The sequence below is a fragment of the Tupaia chinensis genome, unplaced genomic scaffold (genome assembly GCF_000334495.1).
Source record: "Tupaia chinensis unplaced genomic scaffold, TupChi_1.0 Scaffold149383_1, whole genome shotgun sequence".
Classification (NCBI taxonomy): Eukaryota; Metazoa; Chordata; class Mammalia; order Scandentia; family Tupaiidae; genus Tupaia; species Tupaia belangeri.
The window spans coordinates 172,959-184,840 of NW_006209227.1; the positions used below are offsets into that span (position 1 = coordinate 172,959).

Genomic DNA, 11,882 nt, shown 5'->3' on the forward strand with positions numbered 1-11,882 from the left:
CTGCCATTTCCAGATGAGTCTATGTGATTTGACAGTTTTCCAGCAAATGGCAGAAGGTGTCCTGGGGAAGGAGGGCCTCCAATTCAGCACGTGACACCCTCCACCACATCTATGACTGAGTGAACACCACCCACGTCACACCATGGGAGCCCCGGCCTTCACAGAGCAGACTAGGAGCTCGCTCTAGGGGTCACAGACCTGGCCCTCAGAGCACAGCTTGCAACAGCCCACGGAGCTGTGCTGGCTCAGCTGCAGAACCCCAAGGACGGCCAGGCTCCAGCGGGAAGGACCCACGCCCTGTTGTCAGAGTTTTTGAGGGCCCTAGATAGGGACTAGGCCGGCTGGGGGCTGCTGGGGGTGGCTTGGGATCTGGCTGCAGAAAGCTTCCAGGCTGAGATGCAGCAGGGACCTCGGCCCCCTGCACCTATGCAGGCAGAGGGATAGCCAGGACGTGCCTTCCTGGGAGCACCACCTGTGGGGGTGCAGTACAGAGAGGAACTGACGGCTAGAGATGGCGGTGAGCCCCAGAGAACATAGCAGGAGCCTCTATAAGAGCCAACTGCTGGCTGGGGTGGCGTCCCAGCGTGGGTGGACACCGTGCCTGAGAGCCCCGTGGCTCCTCTCCAATTCCTGGGTCTGAGACCGGGTCAGCCCTGCAGAGTGGCATGGATGGATCCATCGTGGAGCCCACCTAGCTGAGTCAGTCCCCTCACAGACCAACACCTGGGGCATGGAGACCCCACGGGGACAGCAGGCAGGCTCGAAGCATGGCTGGGCAGGAGGTGACTGGTCCTGGCATCTTGGTGCCTTCTTGGCACGGCCCCACTGGGAACACCTGTAAAGTGAGAACGCAAAGCAGTTTGCAGGTCATGGGCAACACACACAGCCCCAAGGAAGGGGTCCCTGAGATCCCTGTGGGAAGGTGGGAGTGGGCTGACCCCCTGGGACTCCATGTGCTTTGTCCTTGGCATAAATGGGACCATCACAGAGCCCAGCATGGCTGACACCCGCCAATCCTCATGGAAGGGGGGTGCTCGCCCAGACCTGCAGGTGTGAAGGACAAAGTCTGAGAACCTGTCTCACTGAAAGGATCTGTCTGGGTTTTGTTTGTCTTAGTTTTTTGCCATAGGGTATGGGCACTCTCCAGAGAGATAAGTAAACAGAAACGGAACATGGGAAATTGCCCCCCAGGGGGATGGCCACACTGTAACCCCTCTCCTCCATTCTCCTCTCTGGATTTTGGGCATGCACACACCTGTGCCCGGCATAATTTTCAAGCTGCTGGGTCTGGGATTCCAACTGTGGTCAGCAACATGGGAACCCAGAGCCCTAAGCACGATACCCCCTGCTGGCCCCAGATCTGTCAGTTTCAATGTTACATATTTTGAAAATATTGGAGACAGCTTTCCGCGCTACCAGCCCAAGGGTCCATACAGCGTTGTTCTTGGTACCGGTCGTAACTTAGAGGGAAATTTCACGATGTCCGGAGCCCTTGATGTCCTGCCGATGAAGGAGGAGGATGTCCTCAAGTTCCTTGCCGCAGGAACCCCCTAGGTGGCACCACCCTTGACTTCCGAATGGAGCAGTACTTCTACAAGAGGAAAAGTGACGGCCTCTCCTTCATACTTCTGAAGAGGACCTGGGAGAAGCTTCTGGCAGCTCGTCCACTGCTGCCATCGAAACCCTGCCGACGTCCGTGTCAGATCTTCCAGGAACACCAGAGGGCTGTGCTGAAGTTCGCTGCTGCCCCTGGAGCCACTCCTATTGCTGGTCCTTCACTCCTGGAACCTTCACTAACCAGATCCAGGCAGCCTTCCGGGAGCCGCGTCTTCTGGTGGTGACTGATCCCAGGGCCGACCCCCAGCCCCTCACAGAGGCATCTTATGTTAATCCACCTACCATTGCCCTGTGCAACACGGATTCTCCTCTGCGCTGTGTGGACATTGCCACCGCATGCAACAAGGGAACTCATTCGGCGGGTCTGATGCGGTGGATGCTGGCCAGGGAAGTGCTGCGCATGCGTGGCACCCTCTCCCATGAACACCCGTGGGAGGTCATGCCTGATCTCTACTTCTACAGAGATCCTGAAGAGGTGGAAAAGGAGGAACAGGCTGCAGCTGAAAAGGCTGTGACCAAGGAGGAATTTCAGGGTGAATGGGCTGCTCCAGCTCCTGAGTTTACCGCTACTCAGCCCGAGGTTGCAGACTGGTCTGAAGGCGTGCAGGTGCCCGCTGTGCCCATCCAGCAGTTCCCTACTGAAGACTGGAGTGCTCAGCCTCCACCCAAGACTGGTCTGCAGCCCCCACTGCTCAGGCCACTGAACGGGTGGGAACAACCACTGAGTGGTCTTAAGTCTGCTCTTCACAGACTCTTAGAAAAAGTGGAAATAAGGAAAGGTAAGGAAAATAAACAACAGTTTATAAAAAAGAAAGAAAGCAAGAAAGAAAATATTGGAGACAAAATGCCAAGTTTACACGTGAGTTCAAGTGAAGTATATGGGCAGAAGATGCACTTCCTTCCTCCTTCTCCGTAGGATGGAGGGACGAGAACTCCCTCCTAGGCCTTCTATGAGAACTAAATAAGCTAGCCTTTGCCAGGACCTGGGAGAGCGCCTGCACATAGTAGGTCCTCAATATTCACTTGTCTGAAAAAAACTCACAGGGAATCCCACACTTAGCAGCATCCTTCCGAATACTGCTTTACAGTGGCCATAAGGGAAGATCCCTGGTTTAAGTCCTGAGGTCTCCCTGTGCCCAGCTGGCACACATACGTGCCAGCAATCTTTGCCAGCTAAGGCTGAGGTAGGAGGGATTGTGGCATGATGATCCTTTCGGGAGTCCCTCGCTCTCTCAAGAAAGAAAGAAACGTAAAAACAAAAAGGATACTCTCTTACCTTAATTCATCGCCCCATTTCTTGGCATGTGCGAGAAACATCCACATGCCTGCCCCACCTGGGCCACCATGCTTTGTAATCACCTATAGCAGGAGTCCTCAACTCTGTTGCACAGCAGGTGAACAGCAGACAAGCAAGTGAAGTTTCATCTGTATTTATAGCTGCTTCCCATTGCTTGCATTACTGCCTGAGCTCTGCCTCCTATCAGATCAGCAGAGACATTAGAGTCTCATAGGAGTGTGCACCCTATTGTGAAGTGCACATGTGAGGGATCTAATGCCTGATAAGCTGAGGGGGCTGAGGTGGTGATGCTAGCACTGGGGAACAGCTGCAAATACTGCATTATGGTGAGCTGTATGATTATTCCATCACGTATTACAATGTAATAATAGCAATAAAGACAATAAATGTAATGCACTTAAATCATCCCCAAACCATCCTCTCCCCATTCCTGGTTCTTGGAAAAATCGTCTTCCACAAGACCAGTCCCTGGTGCCAAAAAGTTTGGGGACCGCTGAGCTATGAGTATCAATTGCTGAGCACTTACTGCCTGCCTGGTATCCGCGCTGGCTCGTTTAATCCTCACAACCACCCCATGAGTCAGAACGAAGACAGGAAGTGGGTGGTGCAGAGCAGTCCTTAAACGCACTTGAGGGAAAGCTGCAGCTTTGACCTCCGCCTCCCGCTAAGATTTACAAGGTTCCAAAAGACTACACTCTTCTGGTAAGAACAAAAAAACAACCAAATACAAACAGCATGTTTCTATGAAACTGGCAAAACTCCAGCCCCAGGTGCCTGGATGCTCCTTATTCCTGAGAGCTCTGAGCTGCGTAGGTAGGCAGAAAACCGAGGCCCTCCCACAGCTGGAGGCCGTACTGCATCTGGTGAGAGCTGCCCTCAAGGATGGAGAGCTATGCCAGAATAAAGGGAGATCAGACATATCTTGGAAAACAGTGGTTCTGGGACAGACTAGAGTCTGGAAGATCCCTATACACGAGGACAGCCCACAGAGCCCAGAAATATTCTCCTCTGAGTTTTGCAAGAGAGGAGAGGACGATATGAAGGAAAATGTGTGATTCCAGACATCCTTGTGCTACTCGGATCCTGGGGCTCTGTCAGAACTGAATCCAAATGTGAACCCCAAACGGTGGACATGGAAACCAACTGGCTCCCAGTTCAAATGGTATGATCAAAAGGCGAAGGTCTGGGAGACTGGGAATTGGGCTGTGAGCCCCAGCCTGGTCAACACCCATCTTGTTCTAGGGGCACCGAAGGACTGCCTCTGCACCAGGAGGAGGAAAGGGGTTACAGTCACCACCATGAGTGTATAAGTGCAATGAGATGATTCTGCATGTTCGAAAAACCAACGAGCCGAGAAGAACACCTCCCTCTCTCCCTCCCTCTCTTTCTCTCTCTCTCTCTCTCTTCCCTTCTCCCACTCATTCTCTTTTTCTCTCAAACAACACAAAATCAATTAACATCTCAGAGGATGAGAGACACATGAGGCAGAACTGAGCTCCCCTCTAAGCCCTGCCTACATCAGCAGACGCCAGCCAACACTGAGACACTTGAGCAAGCCCCACCAAGAGCAGCCAAGCCTCCCAGAGCCGCTCAATGAGATGATTCTGCATGTTCGAAAAACCAACGAGCCGAGAAGAACACCTCCCTCTCTCCCTCCCTCTCTTTCTCTCTCTCTCTCTCTCTTCCCTTCTCCCACTCATTCTCTTTTTCTCTCAAACAAAACAAAATCAATTAACATCTCAGAGGATGAGAGACACATGAGGCAGAACTGAGCTCCCCTCTAAGCCCTGCCTACATCAGCAGACGCCAGCCAACACTGAGACACTTGAGCAAGCCCCACCAAGAGCAGCCAAGCCTCCCAGAGCAGCTCAGAAAGACCAGCCCTCAGCAGACCTTGAGACACACAAGCGGGTCAAGCCAAGGACAGTATAGATCAGCCAACTTTCAGCTGGCCCTGAAACACAGATTCTCAGTGAGTCCAGCTGAGGTTATAACAGAACTGGCCAGCCCAGCCCAGCCCAAGTCAGTCACCTCCAGCTGACTGACGAATCTCTGGCACTGGTCTGGTTCCAGGTGGAACACTCTTTGAGGTCTCCTCAGTCTTCTGGGGCCAACAAGGTCCTGGCAAGTCAAAGGACACCTCGGTACCTCAGGGCCATGTAGAGTATGCTGGTGGCCATGTTGGTCCTAAAGACATGGTGCTAGGCAGTGGCAACAATGCACGAGACCTTGGTCCAGGCCCTGCTCCCCAGGGACCACTGGGCAAGATGGCGGCATTGGTGATCATGGTCAAGACTTTCGTTAAGAATCTATCTGATGCAAGTGGAGACAACTGGTCACTGAAATGTCTATCCTCCTTGGAGAAAGACACCAAAGTTTTGGAAACTTGGCCTCATGGAAAATGACTATAAAGGCCTTGAATTTAATGGAAACCAGATTGAAGAACAAATTATTGGAAATATAAAAACTGGAGGCCATTAATGGCAAGCTAGAAATTGCTAACTCTTTTCTTGGGCTTAAAATAGAGGCTTTTAGAAAAAGATATAAAAAGAAATCTGAACATTCAGAGTAAGTTGAGCTGATGGCTGGAATTATAAAAAGTGCTGAGTCTTCAGAAAGTCCATCAAAATACATACAATATCAAGTATCTGAACTGAAATGGCCTTCAAAATACATCAAAAGGAGGAAGAACTGGAGACAATACTAAAAGATACTATCAATGAAAATGATGACCCTCAGGAATATGTAAAGATGTTCTCACAAAAAGCCAAAGGGGGGAAGAGAACAGTGAGTGAACATATTAAACAGAATGAAACACTAGAAAATTCTAAAGAAAGCCAGATCAAGCCCCTACATGACAACTCGCTTGCAGGGGAGTGACTGGGTGCATTCCAGGGAGAAGACGACACGGATGGTGGGAGTTCCGACTCAGATACATCAACCGTATCCAAAACAAACACCTCCTAGAAGATGAATCAGGAGGAGTTTTGAAGAAAGTGATGCAACTCAAGGAGTTATTTTAAAGACTTTAAAAACTCAAATGTACACTGGGCAGCTCCATGTCCAAGTGGTTAAGAGAGTTGAATCCCATGTGGTCAACCACAGTTCAAATCTCAGCCCTGGTAGTTTAAGAAGCATTCCCCAAATCTCCTATAGGAGAAGAGACTGTAGAGTGGCCATGCCCCATCTGGGGGCAGATGTGTTTTCTCCCTCTCCTCTCTCCCTTTTTCTCTCTCTCTGGTGAGCTCACACACCCTCTGGCAAAAAACAAAATACACACACACACACACACACACACACACACACACAAGCACGCATGTCATTAAATTAGCTGAAGGAGGTGAAATAATAGATGTTCCATGCTGGAAGTCTGCATAGACTGCATCGCTGAAGTCAGACGAACCCGGGGAGGGGCAACAACACTCACGGGAACTGCAAGTCCTTCCTGAATTACATCAAGTAATGAATGTTGGGGGGATCAGCAGTTAGCATAATGGCTATGTCACTGGACTCTCATGTAGTCGACTGAGGTTTGAGTCCCAGACCCGGCGGCTTAAACTCACGCCTGGCACATTTGCGTGCATGCCCAAGATCCCAAGAGGAGAATGGAGGAGAAGGGATTGCGGTGTGGCCATCCCCCCTGGGGGGTGATTTCTTGCTTTCTGTCTCTCTGTCTCCCTCTGTCTTCCTGGTGAGCACATGCGCCCTGTAGCAAAAACTTCTAGAAAAAAAAAAAAAAGAAGAAGAAATGAATGTTGGGACCAGCAGGTGGCATGGTGGTTAAAGCGCTGGACACTCCCACATGGCTGACCATGGTTCGAGTCCTGGACCTGGTGGTTTGCTTTCCCACTTTCCCTCTTTCTCTCTCTCTCTGTATATCTCTCTGGTCAAATTAAAATAAAATGAATGAATGAATTAATGAATGAATAAAAGTAAATAAATAATTCTTTAAAAAGAAATTAATGTTCACCAGATAGCAAGCTAGAGCACACTTACCCTTTAACAGCAGGGGACGATATTTCCAAAGCAGATGGAGAATCCAACCACGCTGGACCCCCAGAGAGCACAAGCCAAACTGCCGTCAGGAAGATTCCCAAGATGCAGGGACCGTCAGCCAAGCCAGCTGTGTCCCGTGGGAGAACGAACACATGGTAACGGGACTGAAAAAAAGGAACCTTGACAATTCCACAAAACAAATATATCTCAGACAGAAGCGCTGAGGGAGAGTTTAAAGGTTTTGAAGGGTATCCTCGCACCGGTGTCCCCACTGGGCGTTTGGTACAGGCCAGGCGAGCACCAGGAGGAGGTGCCGGATTACATCTTGGAAGCCCAGTGACGCTGCACATAAACATCTTAGCATTTATCCAAATCCAAATTTAACTGCGGGATCAGGTGGTGTGGCGGTTAAGGTGCTGGACTCTCACCTGGTTGACCATGGTTCGAGTTCTGCACCTGGTGGTTTGCTTTCTCACTTTCTATCTCCCCTTCTGTCTTTCTCTGGTGAGCACACATGCTCTATAGCAAACTTTAAAAATCATTGTAATAATAAATTAAATAAATAAATAATGAAAAAATTTTAACTAGGCAGTATGTCTGTGTGTGTGCATGTGAGTGTGTGTAGTGAAAGTGTGTGTGTGGAGTGTGCAGGAAAGAGAGTGTGTGTGTGTAGTGAGTGTGTGTAGTGAGAGAGAGTGTATGTGGAGTGTGCAGGAGAGAGTGTGTGTAGTGAGTGTGTGTGTGTATTGAGAGGGAGTGTGTGTGGAGTGTTCAGGAGAGTGTGTGTATGTAGTGAAAGTGTGTGTATGGAGTGTGCAGGAGACTGTGTGTGTATGTAGTGAAAGTGTGTGGAGTGTGCAGGAGACAGTGTGTGTCTGTGTGTGTAGAGTAAGAGTGTGTGTGGATGTGCATGCGTGTAGTGAGAGTGTGTGGAGCGTGCAGGAGACAGTGTGTGCATGTGTGTGTAGTCAGAGTGTGTGTAGTGACACAGTGTGTGTGCACGCACGTGTAGTGAGAGTGTAGCATGTGCAGTAGACAGGGCGTGTGTGAGTGCATGTAGTGAGAGAATGTGTGTGGAGTGTGCAGGAGACAGTGTGTTTGAGCATGTGTGTAGTGAGAGTGTGTGTAGTGAGACTGTGTGCACACATGTAGTGAGAGAGTGTGGCGTGTGCAGTAGACAGTGCATGTGAGCATGTAGTGAGAGAGTGTGTGGAGTGTGCAGGAGACAGTGCATGTGAGCATGTGTGTAGTGAGAGTGTGTGGAGTGTGCAGGAGACTGTGTGTGTGTGTGTGAGTGTGTGTAGTCAGAGTGTGTGTAGTGAGACAGTGTGTGTGCACGCACGTGTAGTGAGAGTGTAGCATGTGCAGTAGACAGTGCGTGTGTGAGTGCATGTAGTGAGAGAATGTGTGTGGAGTGTGCAGGAGACAGTGTGTTTGAGCATGTGTGTAGTGAGAGTGTGTGTAGTGAGACTGTGTGCACACATGTAGTGAGAGAGTGTGGCGTGTGCAGTAGACAGTGCATGTGAGCATGTAGTGAGAGAGTGTGTGGAGTGTGCAGGAGACAGTGCATGTGAGCATGTGTATAGTGAGAGTGTGTGGAGTGTGCAGGAGACTGTGTGTGTGTGAGTGTGTGTAGAGAGTGTGTGTAGTGAGATAGTGTGTGTGCGTGCACATGTGTAGTGAGTGTGGCGTGTGCAGTAGACAGTGCATGTGTGTGTGCATATAGTGAGAGAGAGTGTGTGGAGTGTGCAGGAGACAGTGCATGTGAGCATGTGTGTAGTGAGAGTGTGTGGCGTGTGCAGTAGACAGTGTGTGTGTGCATGTAGTGAGAGAGTGTGTGGAGTGTGCAGGAGACAGTGCATGTGAGCATGTGTATAGTGAGAGTGTGTGGAGTGTGCAGGAGACTGTGTGTGTGTGAGTGTGTGTAGAGAGTGTGTGTAGTGAGATAGTGTGTGTGCGTGCACATGTGTAGTGAGTGTGGCGTGTGCAGTAGACAGTGCATGTGTGTGTGCATATAGTGAGAGAGAGTGTGTGGAGTGTGCAGGAGACAGTGCATGTGAGCATGTGTGTAGTGAGAGTGTGTGGCGTGTGCAGTAGACAGTGTGTGTGTGCATGTAGTGAGAGAGTGTGTGGAGTGTGCAGGAGACAGTGCATGTGAGCATGTGTGTAGTGAGAGTGTGTGTGGCGTGTGCAGGAGACAGTGCATGTGAGCATGTGTGTAGTGAGAGTGTGTGTGGCGTGTGCAGTAGACAGTGCGTGTGTGCATGTAGTGAGAGAGTGTGTGGAGTGTGCAGGAGACAGTGCATGTGAGCATGTGTGTAGTGAGAGTGTGTGTGGCGTGTGCAGGAGACAGTATGCGTGTGTGGATATGTCAGATACGGCAGCTCTGGCACCATGGCGTCATCTAGACACCCAGAACCCCCAGAAAGGAGAGCACTAGGCTGGACAATGGGGGCCTCCAGAGCCCAGGCCAGGCGTGGACCAGGTGCCCCCACTCGAGGAGTACCAAGGGCTGCACCCCTCCGTCAGGGCACCCCAAGCTAACAGCAGCTTCCCTGGGGCACGCCAGAGCTGGTCCTGATGGCCAGCACTGCCCAGCTCACGCACTTTCATCCCACCCACCTGCAGAGGGCGCCATCACCCACCTGGGTTCTATGCAGCTTCCACTGGACGCTGGGCTCTGCAGAGGGGCCCTGAGGACCCTGTGCCCTTAAGCTGTCTGAAAGCAAGCATGAACGTGTTCAAGGACCATGCCCCAAGGCACACCCTCCAGCACCAACAAGCAACGCCTCTACTCTGACTGCGCCAGACAGACCCCGGAAAGCAGAGCACCACCCGCCCGTCAGCCTGCCCTGGAAGACCTGGAACCACAGCGAATGCTTTGTAGTTCTCCGGGACTTCTTCGTGGTTTTTGCTAAGGAGCAACTGCACCATGGTGCAAGTGAATTTGATGTGAAGATTATAATCCTTAAACAGGTGACCTTGCACAAGTGCCTCGATCTTTTTGTACTTCTGTCACCCTGTCTGTAAAAGCAGGCAGGAAGTAGCACTGCAGTCGGGGGTTGGGAAGGTCCTGACATAGTCGCCTATGTTTTTCTATGCAAAAAGTCGCCATGACATTCCGACGACCTAAGGGGTTTGTGCACATTGAGAGAAACAATAATAAAAGTCAAACGTTTGGAACGGTGCCTGGACTTAGTAAGCACTAAAAATACGACCTACCGTTAGCGGCTGCTGGACGGTTTTAGGAGGCAGACATCACAACCGCTGGGTTTATGAAGATGAGAAGGAAGAGGTCATTTTCATGGGGTTCCACAGGCAGACAGGAAGAAAGATAAGAACGTCACGAGCGTCCCTGCGCTGAGATGAACATCACCAAGTGAGGGCCGAGACATTCCACCTTCCCCTCGAGGACAGCCAAGTGCGCCAGCAACTGTTTCCATCCAGGAGCTGTAAGAGACCCCTGAGTCACCCGGTCATGACGGCAAGGACGGTGGTCTAGTAGGAGAGGAAGTTGAGGCCAGAGCGCCACAGAGAGATGATGTAAGACGCCAATGGTGAAGAGTGCAGACGCTGCAGATGGGCTGCTGAGGGTTCAAATCCCGGTCCCAACACCTCGCAACTTGGGAGCTTTGGCAGCCGACACTACCACAAGCCACCTTCCTAGAGACGCACAACTTGCTGATGTACAAATCGCCCCCCTCCCTCAAGGATCTGAACTTCCCTCGTACCTTGGGGTTCAGCACCCGCCCTGTGCTTAAGAACACTGGAGAGAGGACATGGCTGGTACCTCCGCTGAGAAGCCTGCCCTGACCAGCTAATGCGGTCAGCCCCATCCCTCTCCCCATTACTACAAAATCACTGTGTTGTTTTCTTCAAAGCACTTAACGCTCTTGGAAATGATCGCATTGGTTGGTTTATCCTTGTCTCCTTTCACTGGAACATGGCTGAGAGAGTCGGAGGGCCGTCTGTCTCTGCCTGGCCATGACACCCTCATCTGGCCACGAGGCATGCTCCATCAATCGGTGTTGAATGAACAGAAACTGACGCGCTCCTGAGAGTGGAGCCGGCTCTAAAGTGACTTTTTCATCATCGCGTTCCAAATTGTATTCGTCTGAGCCTAAAATACTGAACATCGTTTGCCCTCCTTCCCAGGAGGTGACTCAAACGTCTAGCAGAAAAGGAAAACGGAGGAGGTGCTGGAGAAGCGGAGTTGAAAATATTGTAGCAGAAGCGCGGCCCTGGAAACGGCCACAAGGGGCGCCACTGGAACGCGGTTAATCGCGGCGCATCGCCCAGAGCGTGGCAATGCGGGGCGCCCTGGACTGTAGTGGCCTCCCGCTGTCAGCCCCCACCGCAAGTTCGCGGTCCCTTAGGGTGCCTGTTCTGTGCAGCTACTTCCACTGCACGAAGAGGGGCTCGCCTGCAAAGGAGTCCCCAGGAAGAAGGCTGGTCACAAAAATATCCCTTCGCCACCACAGCTGCAAATACAGAATTCCCACGACCGAGTTCACACCCAGCGTGAAGGACTGCGCAAACCTTTACCCGAAGCCATGATCCTGAAAGCAAACGGGAGGTCAGCCATATTGCTGGATGGGGAGACTGCAAAAGGTCGTTTCTACCCCAAATTATAGCAAATCTAATCCAAACCTCAAGAGGCTTTTGCAGACAATTGGCAAAATCATTCTAAAATTTGTCTTTAAAAGCCAGTGCAGGTGGGACCAGCAGTTAGCATAATGGCTATGCCGCTGAACTCCCATGTAGCCAACCACGGTTCGAGTCCTGGACCCGGTGGCTTAAACTCATGCTGGGCGCATGTGCGTTTGTGCCCAAGATCCCAAGAGGAGAATGGAGTAGGAGGGATTGCAGAGTGGTCATCCCCCCTGGGGGGTGATTTCTTGCTTTCTATCTCTCTGTCTCTCTCAGTCTTTCTGGTGAGCACACGTGCCCTACAGCAAAAACCTCTCCAAAA

General features: G+C 51.2%; 1 long non-coding RNA gene and 1 pseudogene across 1 annotated transcript; one reads left to right on the forward strand and one right to left on the reverse strand.

Moving 5' to 3' along the window:
* Positions 1 to 6: 6 nt before the first annotated feature.
* On the reverse strand, positions 7 to 11,558 carry LOC114006644 (uncharacterized). The gene is made up of 4 exons (XR_003548354.1): positions 10,133 to 11,558; positions 9,556 to 9,629; positions 6,911 to 7,074; positions 7 to 835 (listed from the first exon to the last, which is right to left on the reverse strand). It is a non-coding gene; the product is annotated as an uncharacterized LOC114006644 (long non-coding RNA).
* Positions 1,231 to 2,374, forward strand: LOC106734160 (40S ribosomal protein SA pseudogene; annotated as a pseudogene).
* Positions 11,559 to 11,882: the final 324 nt, after the last annotated feature.